Raw genomic sequence first — 24970 nt, 5'->3', positions numbered from 1 at the left:
TCTTCAGAAGAAAGGTAATACTAGAAGTGTGTTGACAGATAAATGAGATTTATCCCTAGTTAGATGAGGACAGAGAGGGACAATTGTAAATCAAGGGGGAAGCAAGTACAGGGATTAAAAGTTTAGAAGTTTCTGGTATGTTTGTGTAGCTGAGAGTGTAAGATGCTTGTATCTGTTGGCTAGATCAAGGAATATAGGCATCAGGAATGAAGCTGGAAGGATAATCCTTGACCGTTGCGTAAAGAACTTAAAATGCTATGCTGATAAATTTGTATTTTGTAATGTATGTAGAAAGCGAAGCAAAACCTTAAGAAGGCACCACATCTATATTTTAGAAAGATTTGGTAACATTGTGGAGAAGGGATTGAGGAGGGCAGGAATTAGAGTTAAACCCCCTAGTTAGGAGGCTATTACAGTCACCCATGCAAGATGTATAGAAGACTTGAATTGCAACTATGTACTGATTGTGGTCACTGTTGAGGCCCTGGCAAACAGCTCAACTCTCACCTCTTCATTAGTAACTGAATTCCAACTGTGTTTATGCATCCATTTCTTGATGAGGCACTCACATCCTCAGTTCAGGGATAAATCCAGATTAGTCCAAGGAAATTATAGAAAATCCACTGAATTTGTTAGTGATTGGCTGAGGAGCATGCATGTGACAGTCTGATCAATGGGATGTGAGGGGAGTTTTGCTGAAAGCTTTTGAAAAATATTTCTTCATTTTATAAAGACACACTGGTCTAGATAGTTTCTCTTCTTCCAATGGATATATTCATGCTCAGATGCAATATTTTAAACTATGACAAAATATCTGACCATGTGGGAGAGCAGAAAGAAAGAATCTGGGCTTTTTATTACATTGCTGTTTGGCTGACTTAATTCTTATTCTTTCCATAGCACAAAATTTTCCTTTATCCAAACTAGTACACCACTTCTCCTCCTCCTCCTCCTCCAAACAATACCTGGCATTTAGGCAATATTATTATGTGCCAAGCATCACCTAAGACAGCCCTATAAAGGAGATTCCTGGTTATCAAGGGATAATAGAGAAAGACAGGGTGCAAGTTTGAAAAATGTATAAGAAGTAACATCAATAAGTTTAGGGACTTCATATATTAGATAAAAGACAAGATATCAAAATAATTATACATTTGGTTTTTAATTGAGTGACATTGGTGCATGGCGCTAAGATTAACTGAGCCTGCAAATAAGAGCAGAAGTTTTGGATTACAAAATAGAAACACTATGTTGTTGAGTTTAGGACTGGTTAAGAATGTCTGGAATAAGTTCAATAGTTGGGGATGTGGGATCAGAATTTTTAATTACTGTTTCATTGTCATGTCTGTAGTGGGTACTTAGCAAATGCTTGTGCAATAAAATTAATTAATAAATAAACTATTTCTGAATATATATAGAAAGAAGCATTCTCTTTCTCCTACTACCAACTGCCACCACCTCACTCAGATGAATATATAATCAAACGTGAATGGAACAAAGAGTGAGAATATAAAACATCACTGAAGCAGGCTTAATCTGATGCACATGTAGTGAATAAATAGCAATGATGAAATCTTTTATTTTTCCAAAGATCCATTTGGTGTATTTTTTACCCATATGAATTCATATGGGTAAAAATTCATATTCAAATATGAATTCAAAGTCAAACAGAAATCATAAATATTTTAATCTCTTTACTGGTATTTTCAGTTAGCCAACTAACAATTAAAGCATCCCACAAGATAGTTTTTTCAAGTGCTTTGTGTATTTTCTTCCTGGAAGCATTAGCAGTGAGGGCCAACAGCCCTATGATACTTTGGGAATGAAAGCTAAGTAACAACATGGTGCACTGATTCATCTGTCACCATCCTTATGTTTTAGGTGCTTGTGGCAGAGATGTAGGTGAGACCACCAAGAAATGTACTCTTGAACAGTAAAGTGTTTTCTTAAAGTGAGCTAACTTATTGCAGCAAACGAGTCAAATTGAGGGGGAAAATAACGTACTTTAGAAGTGAGACACTTACTCAAGCCTCAAGGGCGAATACAAAGTGAGAATCAACTACTGATTATCAATAATTCAGTTAGCCAACTGCTTTGTCCATGTACTCATTTATTCAAATTATTTGTTTATTTGTGTACCTTTACTGATCATTTCTAATGTGCCAAGCACTCTGCCTATGCACAGGTTTGCTAAACTAAACATGATTTGAAGATAGGAAATGTCTCCCAAATTCCCAAAGCATTATAGAGGGTAAACAGCTTTTTAGGGTGAAGTGAACTGCCCTAGACCTAGGGAAGAGTGAAATAGCAAAAACATACATGGCCCATGGGATTCCTGTGTTGCAGTCCACACAAAGTACATGTAAATGGTCGCTCAGCTGAGTGACCAGGTGACTCTAACAGACTTGGTTCTGAAAAGTACTGACAGTTTATTCAGGTAATCAGTAAATAAATTATTATTATTATTATTATTGTTTTTGAGACAGAGCCTCGCTCTACAGCCCAAGCTGGAGTGTAGTGGCATGATCTCAGCTCACTGCAACATTTGCCTGCGAGGTTCAAGCAATTCTCATGTCTCAGCCCCCCAAGTAGCTGGGAATACAGGTGTGCACCACCAAATGAGGCTAATTTTTGTATTTTTGATAGAGATAGGGTTTCACCATGTTGGCCAGGCTGGTCTTGAACTCCTGGGCTCAAGTGTTCCACCTGCCTTGGCCTCCCAGAGTGCTGGGATTACAGGTGTGTGCCACCACACCCGGCCTCAGGTTATCAGTAAATAAATACCCAACCACTGGTTTGACAGTTGTTTCATTCAATTAGTTGGCTTTAAAGACACTGAATATCTTTGTGGTTTAAAAAAAAATGATCCAGATTCAAATCCTGGCGTGACACTTTCCATCTGCATGTCTGTGGTTAAGCTTGCTATTATATTTAGTTACTTTACCTTCTCACATTTAAAATGATGATGAATATGACAACCACCTAGAGTGATACACAAATTACACAGTGAATGTGAAAGGCTAAGCATAGCATGGAGTACAAGGTAAGGGCTCAGCTAAAAGTAATCCATGTATTAGTTCTGTTTTGTCATAAGGTTGGTGCAGTTTACCTGAAACATGTATATACATAGTATTTTACCAAGAATTTCTGGTAGCAGTCTACTTTTGTTTTTGTTTTACCTTATAATTCACAGGCAGTTAGATATTACCAGTGGTATGGATTTTCACCATTGCTTTTCAGCTATTATTACTCTAAACAAGGAAGAACTCTGAAAAAAGGCTAGAAATTATTGATTAGTAAAAGTAAATCCTAGGTAATCAGTTCCATTTGGTGGGTACTTCATTTGCTCTGTTTCACAGCCATAGGCAAGATTATGAGTACAGTACCTTGATCAGAAATATTTCAACTATGAAAAAAACAAATGAGTATAAAAAATGTAATAGCAGATTTAGGTAGTATAAAATTAATGCTGGAATTCAAATATATTGTTATGGAAACAAGCATTTTATTTCTTTGTGCTGTGTCATTTTCTTTCTATTGGCTTTGGGACTTGAGTCCAACGGTTGTTGCCTTATGATTATAAGGTGGCTGCTACAGCTCCAGGCTTTATTTCTGCTTTCCAGACAAAAGAATGACAATTCTTTTTAACATTGTGAAGTTTTATATTTTTGTCCCAGGAGTCTTATCCTCTTTGGCAGCCTTTCAATTAAATCTTGTAGGCCAAAAGTGGGTCAGTCAATATGACCATCATTACACTATGAAATTTCAATAATTAATTTAGACCAAGGGGATAGGTAATGGCCTATCCAGGGACTGTCACTTACTACCTGAACTGAAAGGGAAGAAAAGCAGCAAACGGCTATTGGGAATTGGGATGAGAACAGTCTTCCATCCATGGAAGAACAGTCTTCCATACTCCCAAGAGAAACTATGTTTGGTTTAAAATTAAGGACAATTAGAGCACTTACATTACAAATGGGATGACCTTGGATAAGTTATTGAGCCACTTAGAGCATCAGTTTTCTTATATGTAAAACAGAAAAAATAAAAGCAGTCTGAGAGGTCGGAAAGCTTCTGGGCCCATCCCGGCTGATAAATAGTTTCTCAATAAATGTTGGTTTTCCACTGTGAAATGTTGATCAAGTTTACTTTGAAACTCTAAATCTCAGTTTCTTCCTCAGTAACATGGGTTTGATAATAGTGAAGCAGTCTTGGAAAGCATTCAACACAGCTTCAAATAGTACAGCTCAATGATTGTTAATCATGATAATGGAAGATGATCAAGATAATGATCCTGATCTAGGCTGGTTAGTCTATTTTTGTGCTCTTTGAAAATCCAAAGAAAAATACTTGGCTGAAAATAGTTCCACATCTTTGAAGCCCTACACCAAGGAAGATTCCTTGGGGCTTTGAAGGATCCTTAGTCATTGAGAATTTTTTCCTTAAATTCAAAAGTAGCACTGAAGGTAGGTAGTCCTTAATTTTGTTGGCTGCTATCAGTGAAAACTTTAAAAGGGGTGAATAAGAAGTATTTGAGTCTTTTCTGGATCTATTTATTTATGAGTTTAGTAAAAAGACATGGAAAATATCTTTTTCTCCCCCACTGTCTTCCCACCACTCACTCTGACTATAGATCTAAGAAAATTCATTTACAGGAGCTCCAGTTCTCATGAAACAAACTCCTTCAAATACAATTTTTCTGTTATGATTTTAATAATTTGTTTCAGTAGACCCAGAAGAACTGGCTTCTGCCTCAGGCTAGTCAAGCCCACCCAGAATTGTCACAGGTTAAGCTCTGGACTGCAAACTTTGCTAACATGGAATTAAGGAACAATGGATAAAAGTGTTGTCCTCCTAAGGGATGTTCTGAGAGTTCCTCTTGTCTTACTTCTTGGGAAGCTCTGGAAAGTGTTTTGTTTCTTCTCCTTTTCCCCTGGTCTCCTTTTCCTCACATCCCAACAATTATGTCACTTTTAAAATATTTCAAATGAAAAGACCCCTTTCATTCATCATGGTGCCTTCATGGTGAGGAGCTCTTGAAGCCTGAGAGTTTCATAGAGGATTTCTCTGAGTAAAATCTCAGAATCTGAGAGCATCCCTTAAACTCCAAGCTCAGCTGCCTGGGACTTCTAAAATTGGAGGAAGAACCAGATGGAGTGAAAAAAGGAAAAATGTAGAAAAAAAAAAAAAAATTAAGGCACTTGGGCTTTCTAATGTCCTCAATCTGCTTCTTGTCTTGTGTTTCCTATTTTGCTTTCTTTAACTTCTACCTTCCTCACCCCTCTGCAGGCCTGCAACCCAAATGGTTACTGTTTGTCAATTCCATCATAGTAGAACCTCACTCAATTCCTATAGCATTGCTTCCTGGCTGCCTCTCCCTTAGTTCAAGTGTGGAGAGAACCATTGCAGCCTTCCCTACTTCCCATCATTCTGCTGGCCCCAGGGCCCCCACCCCGATGGAAGACATTTTCCTACAAGTACAAGGTTATCCCCAGCCCACAATCTACATCCTCAGCACCTCCCTCTGCCTGCACAACTGAGGTTGCTGAGCACTACATGTAAGGTTTATTATGATATGTCTCTATCCTGCTTCTCTGCACTTATGTCCTGCTCTTTCTCCATCTTACTTCTACGTATAGCCACTCTCATCTTGATACTATAGGACTTTCCCTGCCTGTGTGTTCTGTTGGAGTCCTGTGCTTTATTGCCTTCTTTGTTTCAGGGATCACCAATCCAATTTAATTTTGAAATCCGTCTAAGCTCCTCTTTTTACCTAACAACCTACAGCCAGTCCATCAGGAAATAACATGAGCTCTACCTTCATAATATGTTCAGAATATGAACTCTTCTCAGAGCCAGAGCATAGCCATAAGATGGGCTCCCCCTGTCCCACTCTCTCCCCCATACAACCCACACTTGCTTGACCCTCTCCTGCATCTCTTCCCACTGTTCATTCCAATGTCTTCTTCTCAATGAGCCAGCCTGACTGACTGACCATCTCATGCCCCATCCCCACATTCCTGATCCCCTTATCCTACTCTACATCTTTTTGTTTCCATAGCACTTGTCATCTTATAGCATCTTATATAGCATTCTATATATGTTGCTTTTTGCCTGTCTCCCCACCCCCACCTTAGAAGATTATTGACTTTTTGAGGTTGGGAATCTCTGTGTGGGTTGAATGAAGGATTGTGCAGGAAGTGATGATAGATTTTTTCTTTATTTAACACACATTTCTATGATGCTGATCATATGCCAGGCACTATTCCAAACACTTGCCAAACTTAACTTATTTAAACTTAATACCAAACCCATAAGGAAAGTTATATTATGATCTCCATTATACAGGTCAGGAAAACAAGGTATGGGGAGGTGATATGGCCTGCCAGGACACATGTCTGGCCAGGACCACAGCCAGGATGTAAACACAGGCAGTCTGCATCCTGAGTTCTTGCTCTTCACAATGACACTATTGGCCACTCATGGTGCTATTCTGAGTAAATGAATGAATGGATGCTACTGTTCACTACCCTTTTCCTATTCAGGAAGAGTTAGCTTCTCTGCCTTAGTACTTACTATATTGTATTATAATTCCCCTCTACCTCTAGGCAGTGAGCCCTTTGAGAGTGAAGAATGAGTTCAGGAACTGGCCCAACAGAGGACACCCATGAACATTTGCTGTCCCGAGTGGAGCTGAAGGAAAAAGAGTCATGAATTGTTTGCAGTGTGAACTTTAAAGAATATAAAATGCAAAATGCTCCAAAAATTGGGATAGGCTATTTGGAAAGGCAAAACGGCAAAACAGAGTTTTGCTGTTACTCAAGGAGAGACATTTCCTTGCCTGTCTAACAAATTTTTTAGACAGATTGTATTATCCTAAACATGAGTTTGTTAAAACTTGAATATACCTAAATAATGAGGTTGTCAATGATTAAAAAGACAGACCTGGTGCAGTGGCTCATGTCTGTAAGCCCAGCACTTTGTGAGGCCAAGGTGGGTGGATCACTTGAGCTCAGGAGTTCCAGACTAGCCTGGCCAGCATGGTGAAGCCCTGTCTGTACTAAAAATACAAAAATTTGCTGGGCGCAGTGACACAAGCCTGTAGTCCTAGCTACTCAGGAGGCGGAGGCAAGAGAATTTCCTGAACCTGGAAGGCGGAGGTTACAGTGAGCCGAGATTGCGCCACTGCACTCCAGCCTGCGGTGATACTCTATCAAAAAAAAAAAAAAAAGATTAAAAAGACTGAAAAAAAAAGAGTACGTTTCTCCAATAGTACCTGTCTTCTTTATTTTTTTATTATTGTAAGTTACTGACTATACTAAGTGACTATTTGATATTATGAGGAAATATATTCATGAGATGGGCAGTGTTCATTCACTTTTTCACATTCTTAGCCACCCAGTAGGAGGTGCTGTGCTGAGCTCTGCAAAGGGTACAAAGAGGGCTGCTGCACACTCTATGCAAGTGGTGGCCCTCTCCTTGGGAAGGTGAAAATAACAGGCATTAAAAGGGATAGACGAACTCCAAGTAATTATATCAACAATAACAATAATATTAGCAGTCACTCTACTAATAGCTAACACTTTAAAACTCTTTTGACTTATCAGGTATTGTGCTAAAATCTCTAGATTCACTTCTCTATTTAATTTTTATAGTAATCCAGTAAAAATCCTATTAATGTCCCCATTTTATAGATGAAAAGACTGAGATTATATAGAACTTAAGTAATATACCTAGTGACATAGTGTCTGAGCTGGGAAATGGCCCTAGATCTAATGGACACAACAGTTTATGCTCTAAGATTAAATGTATGAATGGAAAACCCAGGAGCAGGAAGAGGGAGGGTTGCTAGGTCATGCAATATGTCTCAAACCGAGGCAAAAAAACAAAACAAAACAAAACAAAAAAACAGTTTTTAAAGGAATTAATAGAAATAGTCTGAAACTATTATGATTAATTATTACTTTTTTCACGATGATGATAATGTTGAAATAGTGAACCAGAACTTTTTATATTCTTACCTATGTAAAGAAAAGGTATTTGGAGTCTTAGTTAGAGATTATTCTTTTGGATTCTTTTTTGTCCATTTTCCTCTAGCTTTCTTCTCTTTCCCTTTTGCTGTCTAATATTGATGCATTGTACTTCCATATCAGATCAAAAGCATATGGGATTTTGAACTTATTGACACTGTTCTGTTAAAAATTACATTTAGAAGCATGTTAAAAGGTCACCTCTCTGGTTACTTATTTCTTGACACTTTGCTAGCACGGACTGTAGCCTTGGTTCATTAGTCAAGGATATTAACAGCCAGGGTTCGGCTTTCTGAGGTCACGTGGTACAGTCTGGGCCCACACATATTTCTAAGGCTTGTTAGAGTCTTTATTCTTTAAGAATTTCCCATTAATCTCTGCCCAAGAAGTGCAGTAATAGGTTAGTTAGTCATCAGATACAAATCAGAATCATTTCTACAAGTACCTTTAATAGCATTCATTAGTTCTGTGCTTATGTTTTAAGGGAAATGAAGGTAGGGGAGGAAAATGCCCCCTCTCCAATACTGAACATTTTCCTTCTTTAAGAGCATCTCATTTTGGAATCATTGAAATTAAGACACAGAGAATGTGCCAAATCAAATGCGGAAAGTGTGCTTTTCCTGTGGAAATGAGGGCTCCTACAATACTGACTCCTTTTTTTTTTTTTTTCACAGAGAGGCATCATCTTTGATCATTATCAGATTTTACAACTCATTGTTCCCTTCCAGTCCACAGGGTGAGAGAATCATGTAAATGGTCAAACAAACACTTGGATTATAGAAGGCAATTGATATTAGTAATGACAATAAAAATGTTTACCTAACTTGGATAGATTTTGTGTATAGATAGGATGTGTGTGCGCATGCACGAATGTGTGTGTGTGTGTGTCTGTGTGTGTGTGTGTGTATACTCCCCCCTTACTGGGAAAGGACATATCAGAAGATCAGGAAATGCATTATACAATTTTTGTATGCAATATTAGTCCATTTCTTGGCGGAGACCCAAATCTATTGTGGCGAGAAAGTAATAGATGAACTAACTAGGGACTCAGACTTACTGGCTAGTGTCCAAGAAACATTAAAAAATTGAGTACTGAACATAACAAGTAGGATGGTGCATGCAAATTTAGATGTCTTATTGAAAACAGCACATTTATTAATATATTAGACTTGTAGACGTGAGGGTGTTTTAATACCTACTCAGAAATTACTCATGGGTCGGCTTCACAGAAATATCACTTGCATAAGTGTGAGCTTCACAGAAATGGTGCCAGGCATGAATGATCATGGCTGGACTATTCTAAAGAAAACTGGAATGCCTGTAGTTAATGATACTATATTTTACACGTAAAAATTTTTAAGAGGGTAGATATCATGTTAACTGTTCTTATCACAATGAAATAAAAATTTAAAAATAAAACTGATTAATGGGCAAAATATGTTATTGTCATTGTCAAACTGTCATCTTTCTTCCTAATTCCTTAGAAACTGCTTAACATAACTTTATTTGATGCCTACTATGTGTCAGGCTATCTTCTAAGACACTAGGAATATCCAGATAAAGTAAAAAGATTAAAAGCATTATTATATAGGAACTACATTTTTGTCAGATTTAAGATAGCATTTACGTACAGTAAAATGTACCTTTTAAAATGTACAGCTTGAGGAGTTTTGACAAATATATACAGATATATGACCATCACTACAATCAATATACAAAGCTTTTCCATCATCCCAGAAAGTTCTCTGCTGATCTCTGTAGTCAATGCCTTCCTCAGACCCCCAGCCTCTGGCAACCACTGATCTGATGTTTGTCCCTGAAGTTTTGCCTTTTCCAAAATGTCATATAAATGAAATCATACAAAATATAACCTTTTGTGTCTGTTTTCTTTCACTTAGCACAATGCTTTTGGATCCATCCTAGTTAATATATCAGTAATTCACACCTTTTTATCACTGAGTGGTATTTCATTTGTTTATACATTATTCAGTTGATAGACTTTTGAATTATTTTCTATTCTGTCAACTATGGATAAAGCTGCTGCAAGTATTTGTATACAGGTCTTGTCCATTGTGTGGGCTTATATTTTCAGTAGGCAAATACCTGGGAGTGAGATTGCCAGGTAATATGGTAAATATATGTTGAACATTGTAAGAAACTGCCAGAGAGCTTTTGAAATGATTCTACCATTTTGCTTTCTCACCACAATGAATGAGATTTTTAGTAGATCTGCATCCTTGTTGACATCGCCAGTCATTTTAATTTAAGCAATTCTAATCAATATGTAATGGTATCTCATCACAGTTTTTACTTGCATATTGCTAATGACTAATAATGTTGAGTACATTTGTATGTGCTTATTTGTCAACCAGGTCTCTTCTTTGGTAAAGTGTGTGTTCTATCTTTTGTCCATTTTTAAAAATTGGGTTTTTGTCTATCTTACTGAACTCTTCTGTGAATTTAAATATTGTTTCCTAATGTGTTAAATGAAGATAATGCCTATCTCACTGTTTTGTGTGTGTGTGTGTGAAAATAAATGAAACATATGTACAATTGACCCTTGAACAACTTTGTGGGTGCACTTACATGCAGATTTTCTTCCTTCCCTGCCACTCCTCAGACAGCAAGACCAACCACTCCTTTTCCTCCTCCTCCTCAGCCTTCTTAATATGAAGATGATGAGAATGAAGAGCTTTATGGTGATCCACTTCCACTTTATGAACACTAAATATATTTTCTCTTATGATTTTCTTAATATTTTCTTTTCACTAGCTTACCTTATTGTAAGAGTAGAGTATATAATATATATAACATGTAAAATATATGTTAGTCAACTATTTATGCTATCAGTAAGGCTTCAGGTCAACAGTAGGATATTAGCAGTTAAGTTTTAGGGATTCAAAAATTGCATGTGGGTTTTCAACTGTATGTGGGGCCAGTGCCCCTAATTTCATGTTGTTCAAGGGTCAACTGTATACAAAAATCTGTAGCATCGTGTCTAATTGTAGGTGTTACATAAATAACTATTACTCCACTTCTATTATTGTAAAATATAATTCCATTTGTAAGATACATACTATCTAGTTAAAATCAATATCCTTTCCTTTCTTCCAGGTAGTGTCCCATCCCAAACCATTCAGCATATTACCTTATCCTCAACTAACCTTTAATAAAGTACTAAATAGTAACTAAGACATTGCATGGTAACAGATAATCCAATAATCCCTGCAGGGCAATCTTCATTATTTAAAGACAAATGTCATCTAAAATCTTGAGGAGTGGGGCTGTGTTGGTTGAATGACCATTTGGTGCAGTTGATTTGTAGTGAGATGACTTCAGCTGGTGAATCTTTTTAAAATTGATACATAATAATTGCACATATTTATAGGGCACATGTGATATTTTGATACATGCATATAAAGCATAATGATCAAATCATGGCATTTAGGTTATTCATCACCTCAAACATTTATTATTTTTTGTGTTGGTAATGTTTCAAATCTTTTCTTCTGCTATTTTGAAATATTCAATAAATCATTACGAACTGTAGGCACCCCACTGTTCTATCAAACATCAGAAGTTATTCTTTCTATTGGCCATTAGGGCTTTCCTTTCTTTTTGTTGTTGTTAAACTGCTCTATTTCATTAGTGATTAGAGAATGCACATTAAAACAATTACTCCCTACCCTTTTACAAGTTTTAGAGAGGAATTAAAATCTGATAACGAAGGGTTCTTGAAAATGTAAGGAAGTGGAAATTTCTATGCCTTATTGATGGAGGTGCTAAATTGTTAAAAGAATTTTGGAGAAAATATTGTCAATGATGGAAAACTTTGAAGATGTCCATTTCCTACCATCCATTAATGTCATTTCCAGATATATACTTTGGAGAAATATTATAAAGAGACATGTTCAGGGGTGTCCCTGCAGCGTTATGGACATGAAAAAGCATTCACTTATCTTTTTTACCACTAACTAATATGTTAAAAAACAATTTCTATCTCTAATTAGACCTTTAGCCTTTCATTTTTCTGCAAGTTACTTTCCAGAAAAATCTACCTTGCCCTGTTATGAACTGGCCTTCTTATCTGTCATGTTTTGAGAGAACCAGGATCACCTAGGAAGGTTTCTACTACCTAAATAAATTCAGTGTTGTGCACAAGAAAATCTGCACTCCACAGGCAAATTTGAAAAAGAGTCTGCAAGAAGTCTTAAAGGAGCAAATTGGGAAATTTAGATAATTTCTTGCTGAAGTGCTTAATATCTGGTAATATGAGTACTTGAAATATCTTTGAAATGCCAGTTGGGAAAGGAAAGAATTAGATTTTCTGGAGTATAACCTTGAGACACCAGGGCCCTCAAATAAAGAGTTTGCACCCTCTGGTTCCCTTTCAAAAAGAGAAATAATCACACAGCACACAGTAAGTTCACGTTAAGTACTGATCAAAAAAGTGCATCGATACACCTTCAGAAACATCTTGTATATCTTCCAAATTTCCACATGGAGTCATATAAAAATTATTGGCATTTAGTGATTTAATAATAAACCCCAGGTCTTGAAAGCACCTGAATGATTTAAAATATTTGGTTTTCCCCAATGAGCTAATTAAGCAAAATTTTGAATAACATAATTTGAAATAATAAATACTGGATTTGGAGGAGTCAACCATGTTATCAAGAAGATTTTATACATGTCCATTTAGCACAACTTCAAAAATATAGATAATATGCATCTCTAGCAAGGTTGTCAAACCAATATACCCATACATTGCTAGAACCAAAATATACTGTGATATATTATTAAATATTATTGCCAAGAAGTAGAAAATGTGCATGCTATTTTGCCCAATAATTCTACTTGCATGGCAAAAAAAAGGAACCAGGTATATTCTTCAAGACGTTTATGCAATATTATATTACATAAAAATGTTATGAAGAATGTAATTCCACAATATGGTATTAATTAAATTATTGAGCACATCTAATTACTTGAATATTATGCAGATCTTCAATATAATAAATTGAAACAATATGTCAACAAAAGTGAAGGACTTGATATATATAAAAATGCTGTTCTGTACTATGATTAAAATTATGCCGAATTTATTAATTCACGTGGACAGAAATTTGAGAGAAAACGGTAAATAGTAGTTCACTTTTTGGAATGGTTTAGGACCATTGATAAAGTTATTCCTTTTATTTTTAACATTTTATTACTTTCGTTTTTCATGTTATTTTAAAAGAAATAACTTCACATACGACACCTTATTCCTTGAGCATACTGGTTTATTTAGAGCTACGCCTCATCCCTCCACACAATGGCCAACATTAATGTGAGTTTTCTGCAGATATCTAGCGCAGCATAAATCCATACTCTTTGCTTAAATAAATCACTTTATTTTTAAAGAGAAGGAATCTTTTTCTTCTTTTCTTTTGGGCTCCAGCAGGTGGGATCACCTACATAAGATATATCTGCCCTAATGTATTCCCTATGACTTTAGTCAAGCTTTCCCTGAGTTTATGTAATCAGCATAACCTTAAAAACTAAATAAATAAAAATCTGAACAGGTGGACTTCTGAGCAGGAAGAGTTTTCTTAAGCTCTCGTGGCTCTAATTGTTACATGCAAATTGTTCAATAAATAACGTTGGCCATAAAAAGAAAAGATATTAATTAAGAAGAGGATTTAGGCTGACTCAGTCTCATACATGAGACAAAAGGTTAAGTAAATGCCAAGGCCGCTGTGCCTCTTCAAACAATGAATATTAGTTTTAGAATCATTAATGTCTGCTTAGAAAACAGAGTCATATTGGAGAATTGTATGCCAAAATAACCAAGGCCAGAGCTGTTTCTTTTCAATCTGAATTGAAATAATTCTCCAACCAACGGCTAAATGTATGCAGTTAAGAGTAGGCAGGACAACAGGGACCGGCACTTTGAATATGTAGCCAAATTGAGATCATGTTTTTCTTTGAATGTAATAATATGCACAGTTAATACATATCAGCAAAATCTGATAAACTTTGCTGAGGAAAAGCAGGGCTAACTGGTGACAGGAAGCCATTGCATTTTCTGACAGGAGGACAGTAGAATCCCCAGGGCAGGCCAGTGTAGGACAGGAATGAAGACCTGGCCCAGATAGGTCTGCCCATAGCCAGACAGGGTTCCTCTAAGAGCAGAAAAAAAGTGTCTGCAAAGCAAGATCTTTTGTAGACTCACTTCTGTTTCCCCAATAAGTTAAGCCTGTGGTGCTTTCTGTATTGATCTGGAAATTCTGCAAGCCATCTTGCAGTGAATCTTTTCACTAGGGTTATTCTTCAAACACTTTCCTACCTTCTGGTCAGAGAAGCTGTCCAGTAAAGTTTACAAACTAACTGACCTGGTGAAATGGCTCACTCCTGTGTTCCCAGCACTTTGGGAGGCCGAGGCTGGAGGATCACTTGAGGTCAGGAGTTGGAGACCAGCCTGGCTAACATGGCGAAACCCTGTCTCTACTAAAAATACAAAAATTATCCGGGCATGGTGGCACATACCTAACAGCTACTCTGGAGCTGGGAGACATACCTCCCAGCTACTTGGGAGGCTAAAGCAGGAGAATCGTTTGAACCCGGGAGGTGGAGGTCACAGTGAGCTGAGATCACACCACTGCACTGCAACTTGGGCGACAGAGCAAGACTCTGTCACACAAAAAAAATAAAGTTTACCAACTAATTTATATTAATTTATATTTCTTCTATTTCGATTGAGTTTTCCAATTACCATGTGGGATTCTGACATCTCTATCAATTCAAAATAAGCCCTTTAACATTAATACTTTCCAAAGGTCGGCATAAAGTATTTGTGTTTACAAATCTGGAGAGGTGAAGTATACATTCAAATTCTAAAATTTAGAGGGGTCATTTTGGTGATAAATTATTTTATAATTATTGCTAATGTTAATTGGTATGGAATATATGTTTAATATGCAGTTTAAAATTCCTGTTAAATACCTGCTGTGTATAATGTCTGTGGTATTAAAAACAATTTGGATTCAATAAATGTCTTTTGCCTCTACTCGTATTTCTCTAAATGTCTACATGTGAGTATTCACTTAAAAGATAATCCAATCCATTATATCTAATGCATTCATTTTTATGATATCGACTTCTGGAATCAGACTTTTTTAGCTAAATATGGAAAATATGACTTGTAATTCCAGCTTGAACACTTAGTGATTAAAGTGGATTCTGAGGTTTGTATTTCTGAGTTTGGAGGATCCCTAAAATGAGGCAAGAAATGCAGATGAAAAGTGAAGTGAGAGGAGATGAAGGAGGGATGCTGGTTAGGTGTCTCCTCCTTGGCTGCTTGATGGAGCAAGTTCAGTTAGCAGTTCCACCAGGTCCTGCTCTCATTTCTCCACCTTGAAACCATGTGATGCAACCTGCCTCTCTCATGCCCCCTCTACTACTTTTCTCATTTCTCAGAAATATTTTATGAGGTTAAAGAAAATGTCTAAAGAAACACATCAACACTAAAAGAGTCAGTTGGTAGAGATAAAATCATTAAAAGTGAGATGGCTTAAATATCTTCAAAGTGGGATAAAATTTCAGAGCATTGTTTTTATTATCTAAATCACTAATCATGAATTTGATAGAGACTATTTTTTTTCTTATTATAAGCCCCTTACTGAATGCTTAACTCAATGACCAAAATTTCAACTTATATATATATATAAAATACACATGAGCACTATGTAGATAATGCATATATACACAATATATATGTGTGTGTGTATTATGTATATAAAATATGTATGTATTATGGATATATAATGCATATATACTTATATACATATGCTTATAACATATATATGTATATATGTGTGTATATATACATTACATGCACACACACATATGGTTGGAGAGTGAAGTTAAGTGTGTGTGTGTGTGTGAGTGTGTGTGTATATGCCTTCCAGACAGTGTAGAACTAGAGACAAATTTGTCCTCTGAAAACATCAGAAGCAGCTGTCCTCTGAAAACATGGCCTGAAGCAGCTGACAGGCCATGAAAACTAACAAGTCATAGACAAGACAGTCTCATATTGGGTCCCTTTGTTAAATTCTGGGTTGAATTTCAAAACCAATTGTTTCTATGCCAAGTTACCCTAACAGAGGTCAATAGTGAGGTAGGCATGGCCATAGAGGTGGTGAGTGCTGGGAACTTTGTATTTGACAGAAGTTCCTGAGTCCCTGATGTTATAGAGGCAGGTGGGCAAAGAGTAAAGTCTCATGTTGGTCTTCCTCTGTCCTAGAAGGGGTGAGAGGCTTTATGTGGACAGGGATAGATAAAAAGCAAGGTAATTTATCAAGGATGGGTGAGGGTGTGGTACAGAATGGGAAAGAGTGAGTGAAGTACCCAGAGGAAAAGATAAAAATGAAGACATATATGCATGTAGAGTGAAAAAAACAAGAGAAAGCACAGAAGGTGGCAGATGCAGAAGCTGAAACAAACAAAACTAGGAACCCCAATTAAGGAGACAAACAGGACAAAATATAAAAATATAGAAGAGGTTGGAACAGAGCCAAAGTAAGAGAATGTGAACTGGGGTGGGGAAGGGAAATAGAGAAAGCAGGAGAGTAACTGGCTTAAGGTAAAGATAAATACAAAGAAACTACATCAAGTGAGATAGCAAGTAAAGGCAAAGGGAACACTTTGAGGGGACCAGAGAGCCTGGTGGCATTGGAGAAGTCACCAAAAGGGCAAAGACATTATGGGAGGAGAAAAAAATAGAAGAAACTCTATTTTCAATACAAAGGAAAATTAAGTGTATTAAAAATCCCCTTTACTAAGGAAGCACAGGTGCCTGGAATGGGATGGAGGCAAAGGGGACAAAAGAATGGATGTCATGTGTCCTTCCTTTTAGAAATCCATAGTGAGAAACACCAGTCCAGTACATAACAATCAACCGTTGAGAAAAATGAGGAAGTTAAATTTAAATACTAAATGTTTGATGGGGACAGTAAATGTTATAGGAGTTAAGAGGTTAGAGAAGATGATTTGGCAAGTTACTGGTAAAATTTTGATTACAAAAGCCTTGAGCTGGAGCTTGCTGGAGAAGCAACTTTTTGCAGTGATGGAGAGATGGATGTTCTACACTTAGTCCCTCTAAGCCTCCTGGTGGGTTTGACATTTGTAAGGGAAGTCTTGTACCCCAACCGCCATCACTGCTAATGCACCCAAATTGCTCTTCTCTTACCTGGCCCTGGCCTCAGAAGCTGCAACCCCACCTCCAAATATATCCTTCCCTTCCATGCCTCTGTGTTTGGGGCAGTAATACTTCCTCCTACTGCTGGTTTATCCTCCTTGCTCTATTCTAAACTTCTTCATCCATAAATCATCCACTCATCCTCCTAGGCTTAAGTCAAACACCATCTCTAATTAAATAAAATTAATTAAAGTACTGCAGTTAAAGTTTCTGGGACATTGTCTAAACATAGAAGACTCGAATAGGTGCTAGTTTCCAATTCTCTGGAGGATACAGACCATTGACCCACTCAGTCTTCATTCGATCTTTCCTCTAATTGAAGAGATTAGAAAACTAAAACTATCTTCCCAGTTTCCTTGCAGCTAGAGTTTAATGTGAATTAAATTTAGCCATATTTATACCTACATGACTTTGAAGGGTGGAATGAGGTAAAGGCTACCTCCTTGCCCCTTTGGCTGTTTCCACAAGGGGACAACGCTCTGAGGAGATGAGTGTCTTCTATGGTGGCGTTCCTTGTCAATTTTTCAGTTTCCTAAATGTGCTGACAGGCACTTAGGATGGTAATAGCGGAAGTATCAGCTACTGAATTCCAGTCCCCCTTCCAGCTCCACTGGCAGCCTTAGAGGGAATAGCTCCTTTAGAGGGTCCAAGTCATTCTAGGAGATATTCCTGACAACTCAGCCTAGAACCTCAGCTCCCAATTCTTCCACCAATTTTTAAGAACCTAATTCCCTGTATTAAATTCCTTCTGCTTAAAATATTTTGAGAATTTTCTGTGTATTCATTGAAACCTGGCTGATATAAGTTCTAATATAAACAGCTATAGCAATTTGGAGACTTGTAAGGCAACAATCATGTACTCTTATGTGCTGCAGTTAATTGTTTATGGATTACACATGCTTTCTTGGCCCTCTATGCTGTAAGTCCTCAGTATCCCAATCCCAAAATATATAGCACGGGGTCAAATAGGATATCCACAAAAGCGGATTAATCACTGCATTCAGTTCTCAATATCAGGTCCCAGGCAGTGTGGGGAGTATCTTCACTGTTTATTTATTGTTCTTCTCTTGGATTGTTCTTTCTCTACTCCGAAACCAACAATTAGACAGAGAAAGCAAAAAATTCTGACACATCATACCATTCCCAATTTGCTAATATGTTCCTTTTGAATATGCTTTAGTGTCAAGTTTGGGGTGGGGTGGACAGAAGCAGAGCCTTGGCTCAGTGTGCACTTATGGGTTTCAAATATCTTTGAGGTCCTTTCTCCAAAGACTGCAGCTACCTGAAAATGGGATTTCATGTAAAAATTTGCTGGCAGAGAATCCTTAATGTTGGCATGAAACAGGTACACAAGAATCAGGACCTCAATTCTGAAAACAGTGCCAATAGAATGAAGCATTAAAATAATGCCAAATAATATTATTGTTGGCTTTCTGCAAGTCTCATTGTAATTTCTGTAATTAATATATTTATATTTACAGTTAAAATATAAAGCAGAACTAATAAGAGATCATGAGCTTGAGTTTTATAAGCTGCTGCTTTCTACAGCCTTGGGAATTTTGAGATGTTTTAGGTATTTTATGAAGCAATTATTATCTTCTTCAGGCTTCAACTCACAAATATTGAATTTGGTTTCTCTGCCCAATTTGTAAATTATCTTTGTCTGAACCATCATCAAATAGAAAAGAACGCAGCAAAATATGTGTTATTATTAATTTTCTTTCCACCATGTTACAAAATTTCCAGTTCATTCCAAGTACTTGCCTAAGAAACGCAACAACAAAGTAGTGAACGTTGAGAAAGTTAAAACAATTAGTACATTAATTCATTGTTAAAGACCAGTCTTAATCTAAAGCAAAAACAAGAAACAAGGTGGTGTATAAAAATGCCAGTCTGTAATCTTATAAGTGTTTTTCAAAATGAATGACCAAGACATGTTTATGTGATCCCTGCATTTCTCTTCTTCCCACTCATTTCCACTCTACAAAAGTCCACACATCATTATATTCGACAAACATAAGCAGCCACTTGGAAAATATATATTTGGGTTTTCCACAAATGCCCCCAATGTCCCTGTCACATAGATGCAAGTGTCATTAGAAGAAGATATGTAATGCATTAAGTGCTTTGACATTTGGGCATGTTGACTTAGCCTTTGGATGTCATTAGTACTTAACTTGCTACTCTTCTAGCTCAAGTCCAATTTCTTGGGCTTGGCCTTTAGTGAGGGTATTACTGAAATTCATCAATGTTACATCCTTTCCCCTAACTGAGAAGCTACCATATTTACAATTAAGAATCAAGAAAATATCAGGAGGAGTCAACCATTTCCAGTTGCCTCTTGCTTCTTTCACAGAGGAGCTGAGCCCATCAAAGAGAAGCCAGACTTTTTTTAACAAGGAAGTGCCCATCCCACAGACACATGAAATACACATTTTACTTGTTAATTCATTCTTTCACTTTCCATGTGCTAAACAAGAGGATTATTTTGAAGAAGTCTAGTCTCAGACTTGGAAAGCTCATAGTCTCCCGGGGGAGACAGACACATCAATAAAATTTGCCCGGCTCAGTGATGCTTCCTGCCACAGAGGCATCAACAGTGCCCTCTGGGAACACTGGGAAGGGGCAACCCAGAAAGGAGCCCTGAATACATTCTCAGTAAATATGCAAACTTCTCGCTAAATGTGTTGTGGTGGCAGTGGAGGACAAGTTGATGTCATTATATTCCTTTTAGAGAGAGAGAAAAAAAATTCTGAGATGCAGGAAAAAATGGAAGTAAACTTTTCCACAACCATCATACAGAGCTGAGATTAGAACCGCTTCTGATGGCACAGTGACTCAGCCCAGCAAAATAGATGTGCTGTTCCAGCATTGCTTGGCAAAAAGCCCTCCCTGCCATGGGTAGAAAAGATGCTACATTATGCTTCATATTCAAAATATGTTATACAATCCAGTTGGAATTCACTGAAGCTGTGCTTCTCACTTCATTCTAGACCCTTAAGGGACACCTGAAAGTAAATGGTGGGCAAAGTACCACCTATTTTTCTATGTGTCTTCTCCTTTACAAAGCCAGCTCTTCCTACTGACGTTCTTATTCATGTTAAAGTGGCTACTATTTCCCTGTTATGCAAAAACAAAGAGTCGGAATCAACTGTGAGCCCTTTCTTTTCCCTTTTACTCCTATTTAATCAGAACCTAAGGTTTACCCATTTTTCTGAGTATCACATGACCATATTTTGTTTTCTATTCCCCGTCCCTCCATTCATGTCATGACACTCTCACTCTTCCAGTGGTACCCCACCTGCCTGTCCATCTCTAAGCTGTTTGGATTAACACCTCTGATTTGTCTTCCTGCATTTCTCCTATGATCAATTTACCATGCACCCTAGTCCCAAAACACTAGTCTCTCTTCTGCCTTAAAGAAAGAGAATGTTAGCTTGGTCCCTACCACCTTTCTCAGGCTCAGGCTCACAGGTCCCCTTCTTGCTCCCTGACCCAGCCAACTACTTCCTCACTGTTGCTCAAATTCACCTGGCATTCCCACATTTTCATTTTTGCCTGGGTCACTGGGAGAGTGAAATTCCTGGATTGCCCCTTTCTTTATATCTGCCTTTCTTAAAATCCCACCTTTTGTCAAGGTTCCACTCATCCCCTTGAAAACTTTCTTGATCATTCCAGCTAATCACATTTTCTTTCTGCTCTGTACTTTCAAAGATGTTATAAGCCAAACCCCTACTTTGGCCCTCAGCATTAACAGAGCTGGTCAGGAAACACTGTATTTTCATGCCTGCACATCAAATTTTTCTCAGATATTTACTGAAGGCCTAATATATGCCAGTCATTGTGAGAAATGCTTTATTTATATCATCTTAATAGTCTTCCAAATACCTTATGCATCAGTAGTCCATTTTCAGGTGAGAAAACCAAGTTCCAAGAAAAAAATCCCTAAAAGACCTAGAGCCACACAGCTAGCAAGCACCCAATCTGGAATGGAGCTTGTCTGTCAGATGACAGGTCCATTAGATCTCCATTGATACTATTCTGTAAACACCATGATAATAAGGACTATGCCTAGGACCTCTTTAGAAGCCACCAGTGTTAACATAATGCAAATGCTCAATGCATATGTATCTAACAATAGCTTTGTTTCATAGATGCTCTGCAACCTGTGTTTTAAAAGAGTAACAATGGAGTATAAGCCAACTACAGGCTCTAAATGTCCAACTACGTTTATATTCTGCAGAAGTCTAAACACAAACCTATTCTCATCCCTCAAGGAAACTACAAGAAAGCAGATTTGTTCATCACTGAGAAAGGGAAGGTCTTAGAAATCACACCTGTCAGTGAGCAAAGAAGTCTCAATATGTCCTGGTAGCCCTTTTCTCTTCACTATTAGATTTGGGGTTAGGGTAATGGCACAAGTCCCCTAGGGTATATTTTGACATAGAAGATGGTGACACCAAGTCTGTGAATTTACATCACTCTGCTCTTTGGGATTTGGTCCTCCACAAAAACCTTCCACCAGTTTGCACCAATTCAATTAGGTGCTCCCAATGGCCCTAGTGAGAAGTGGTGACCTGCCATTTTATCACAGAGCCAGAGGAAAGGAATGGCAAGTCCTGCTTGGGACAAGATTCCTTTGGATATAGAAAAGCCTTCATTATAACCAGGTTAAAAATAGGAGAGTCGAGCATCTGAGATTCCTCAAAACACTGAACAGAGATATGACTTGCTTTAAGTTCAAAAAGTTCATGTCTGCACAGCCAGTGATTAAGGAAATTTTTCATAAACCTCAGAGGTTCTGTGAAGATGCTGGCTTCTAAGAATGTCAGTCTCTGTGATGAAAGATAACTGAAGTCAGGTTAAAGAATAATGTTTGCATCTTAACTGTGTGGGTTCAAGAAGCTGTACCCCACTAGAGTTAGCTAATATTATGCAAGCTTTGAAAAGAGAGATGTTTTTGTGACTAGGATAACCTAGGGAGAATAAAAAGTCTGATTTGATGAAAAGCCTCTGGTAAAATTAGAACCTGCTTCTAAGCTTATTCAAAGAAAATGGAAAGTAATGAAAATTAAAAGAGTGGCAAAGGAATCTTGCAAAAATCCTGACAAGATGGCAATCTAGAATTCAATAGAGTTGATTTTGTCTTTCTCTATGGTTTCATCAGATTTTTTTCTCTTCCTTTCCATTTCTCTCTCTTTCTGTCTCTCTCAAATAGCAACACATGCCTTCTTTCTTAGCAAATTTATTATATTCATAAAAAAACAATTTTAGAGAGTGCATGTAAGCTTTTAAAGAAGAGGCTTTTTCTTTAAACAATGGGGAAACTATGCACATCAGCAATCTACCAACAAACAGTTACCTGATGCAAAATTAATTCAAGGTGTAGTGTAAGGTTCTACAGAGACAGAAAGTGGCTGATTTTAGGCAATTCTTCAATTTTAAAAGTTTAGCCTGGAAAATGGCATTTTTCTGGAATACCATGATTTGAAAACTGGTTATTATATCAAGAACCAGGAATAGAACCTGGAATGGGGATTGGAGACATGTTTAATACTGGGGGCCAGGAAGAGGCTGAAGGCAGGACACAAATAAGTTCTAAGTGTGTTACCCACAGAGGACAACCACACAGTTAAGATCAAAGCCAGGAGACATGGAGTTAGCCAATTTTAACCAGCATAGTATTCATTAATTGATCACATCTAATGGGTGCCTTACTCTCTGCTCCACAGGCTTCAGAGTATGAATACAGGCCAGACCTGTGGGACAAGACAGACCCTGAAGTCAAAGCTGCAGGTACAAGAACAAGAATTGGGAGAGCAAAGTGAGCTATAGAAGTCTAAATCCCAGGACCCTCAGTAAAACAACGTTAGATTACTGTTGAGCCAACCACAGTAAACAGCAGTCTGCTTATTTCCAAGCATTAATGATTAATGTTTTATCCCTGGGCAGGGTTGGAACAGGCCAGGGACTCACTCTGATCCTGGAAGTCAGGGGCATCCCAGGTGCCTGAAGACCTTTCCTCTTGTTGCTCAATCTAGCACACAGGAAAGAAATCATGTCATGGAAAAGGTGTGGACTACGGAGTCTTCTTCCCAGTGCTGATGTAAGGAGTAGTGACAGTTAGAGACTGGAAACATCTAGGACAGTGCCTGGCAAATATTGGGCTGAAATCTTTATCCTTCAGCGTCTCATTAGGCATCCTTGGGTAAACCACACAAACTCTCTGAGCCTCAGTTTCTATCTGTGTAGTATGGGCATCATGATACCCCAGCACCTGTCCTTGGTCTGCCTGTTCTCACATCTGTTTTCTGCCTTTTCTCTGCTCTGCTCTGCTCTATATTTCTGGGTACTGACCCTACAAAAAGCATTTCTCTGTTTTCTGGCCAATGAGAGGCACTGGGCTAGGTGGTATAGAGGGCAAGGGAATGATTTGCCTCTCCATCTCACTGCCTTGCATGGCCTTTCCAGAAGTAACCGTCTTTCCTCTGTGGTTCTCTCTGGGCTCTAGGAATTCCACCTCCTTCCTTTTCCTGCCAATATGAGAGTGCCTCACCATTCCCGGTTTGGCTTCTCAGTCTTATATTGCCTGTGTTAACCATTCACTGTCTTAAATTCTCTGGATTGCCAATTCTCTGTATCCAATCTTCCCTGTTATAAATATTTAGAGGTTTCCTGCTTGGATCCTGACTAACACACTCCTCATAGTGTTGTTGTAAGGGGTAGTGATAATTACAGACACGATGCGTCTAGTACAGTGCCTGGTGAATAATAAAGTGCTCATTCACTTGCCAAATGTGTATGGTTGTAGAAGGAAGACCTGCTGTATGTGAGCCTCTCCAGTTCCTGTTTCAGACTCTATCTCTAGTTTGTCTTCATTGTGCCTATACTCTCCATGGCATTTGTTTGGTAACAAGACATGCATGGTTTTGCATGTGATGTTATACTTTTAAATTAATGTTTCATTCCATTTATGGCCATAATGTGCCAGAAATGTTCTGGCTCAGCAGAACCTGCCAGCAGGTTCTGATTAAAGCCTTGTTGCTGAATGTCTGAGTGTTCACATTTACTTCCCCCTCCCCTCTTAGGGTAGTTTGTGAGAGTGCCCAGTTCCCCAGGTGGTCTGAGGCTGGGCACTCCCTCCTGAGCCCAGCTGATGCTTTCTCACTTAGCTTGAGGGGACCATACATGGGCCCATGGCAGCTGTGACAGATCCTGGACAGCTATCACAGGCCAGGTTTTCTTGGCCACGGTGTTAGGCATCTGTGTGCTCACCTAGAGGAATAAGAGCAGTGCAATGTCATTGTTGCTTACAGGTGTCTTTTTTGCTCCTACAGGCTACCACGAAACCCTTTGCCTAGAAGTACAATTAGTATCTCTTTCCTGCGTACTTCACTGTTAAAACTCAGGAGTGTGGAATAGGCCTCCTAAACCATAAGTTAGCTTCAGGATCTACACTCTTTTCTTTAGAATTTGGATCATGACTAGGGACATCCTCTGTATGTCTTTGGCATGATATTTAACCTCTTAGAGCCATAGTGTCCTCAGCTGTAAAACTAGCACAACAGAACCTTCCTGGTACAATTTTTTTCAAATCACAACTATCAGCTGTTTAAAAATCAAGGGATCCATGAAGTAAACAAGTCATCTCATCTGTGTGGATCTAAAGAATCATAGATGGTTTGGATGCAGAAGGTTT

This window comes from Pan troglodytes, chromosome 12 (genome assembly GCF_028858775.2).
Source record: "Pan troglodytes isolate AG18354 chromosome 12, NHGRI_mPanTro3-v2.0_pri, whole genome shotgun sequence".
Lineage (NCBI taxonomy): Eukaryota > Metazoa > Chordata > Mammalia > Primates > Hominidae > Pan > Pan troglodytes.
Note: the sequence above shows the minus strand (reverse complement) of the source record.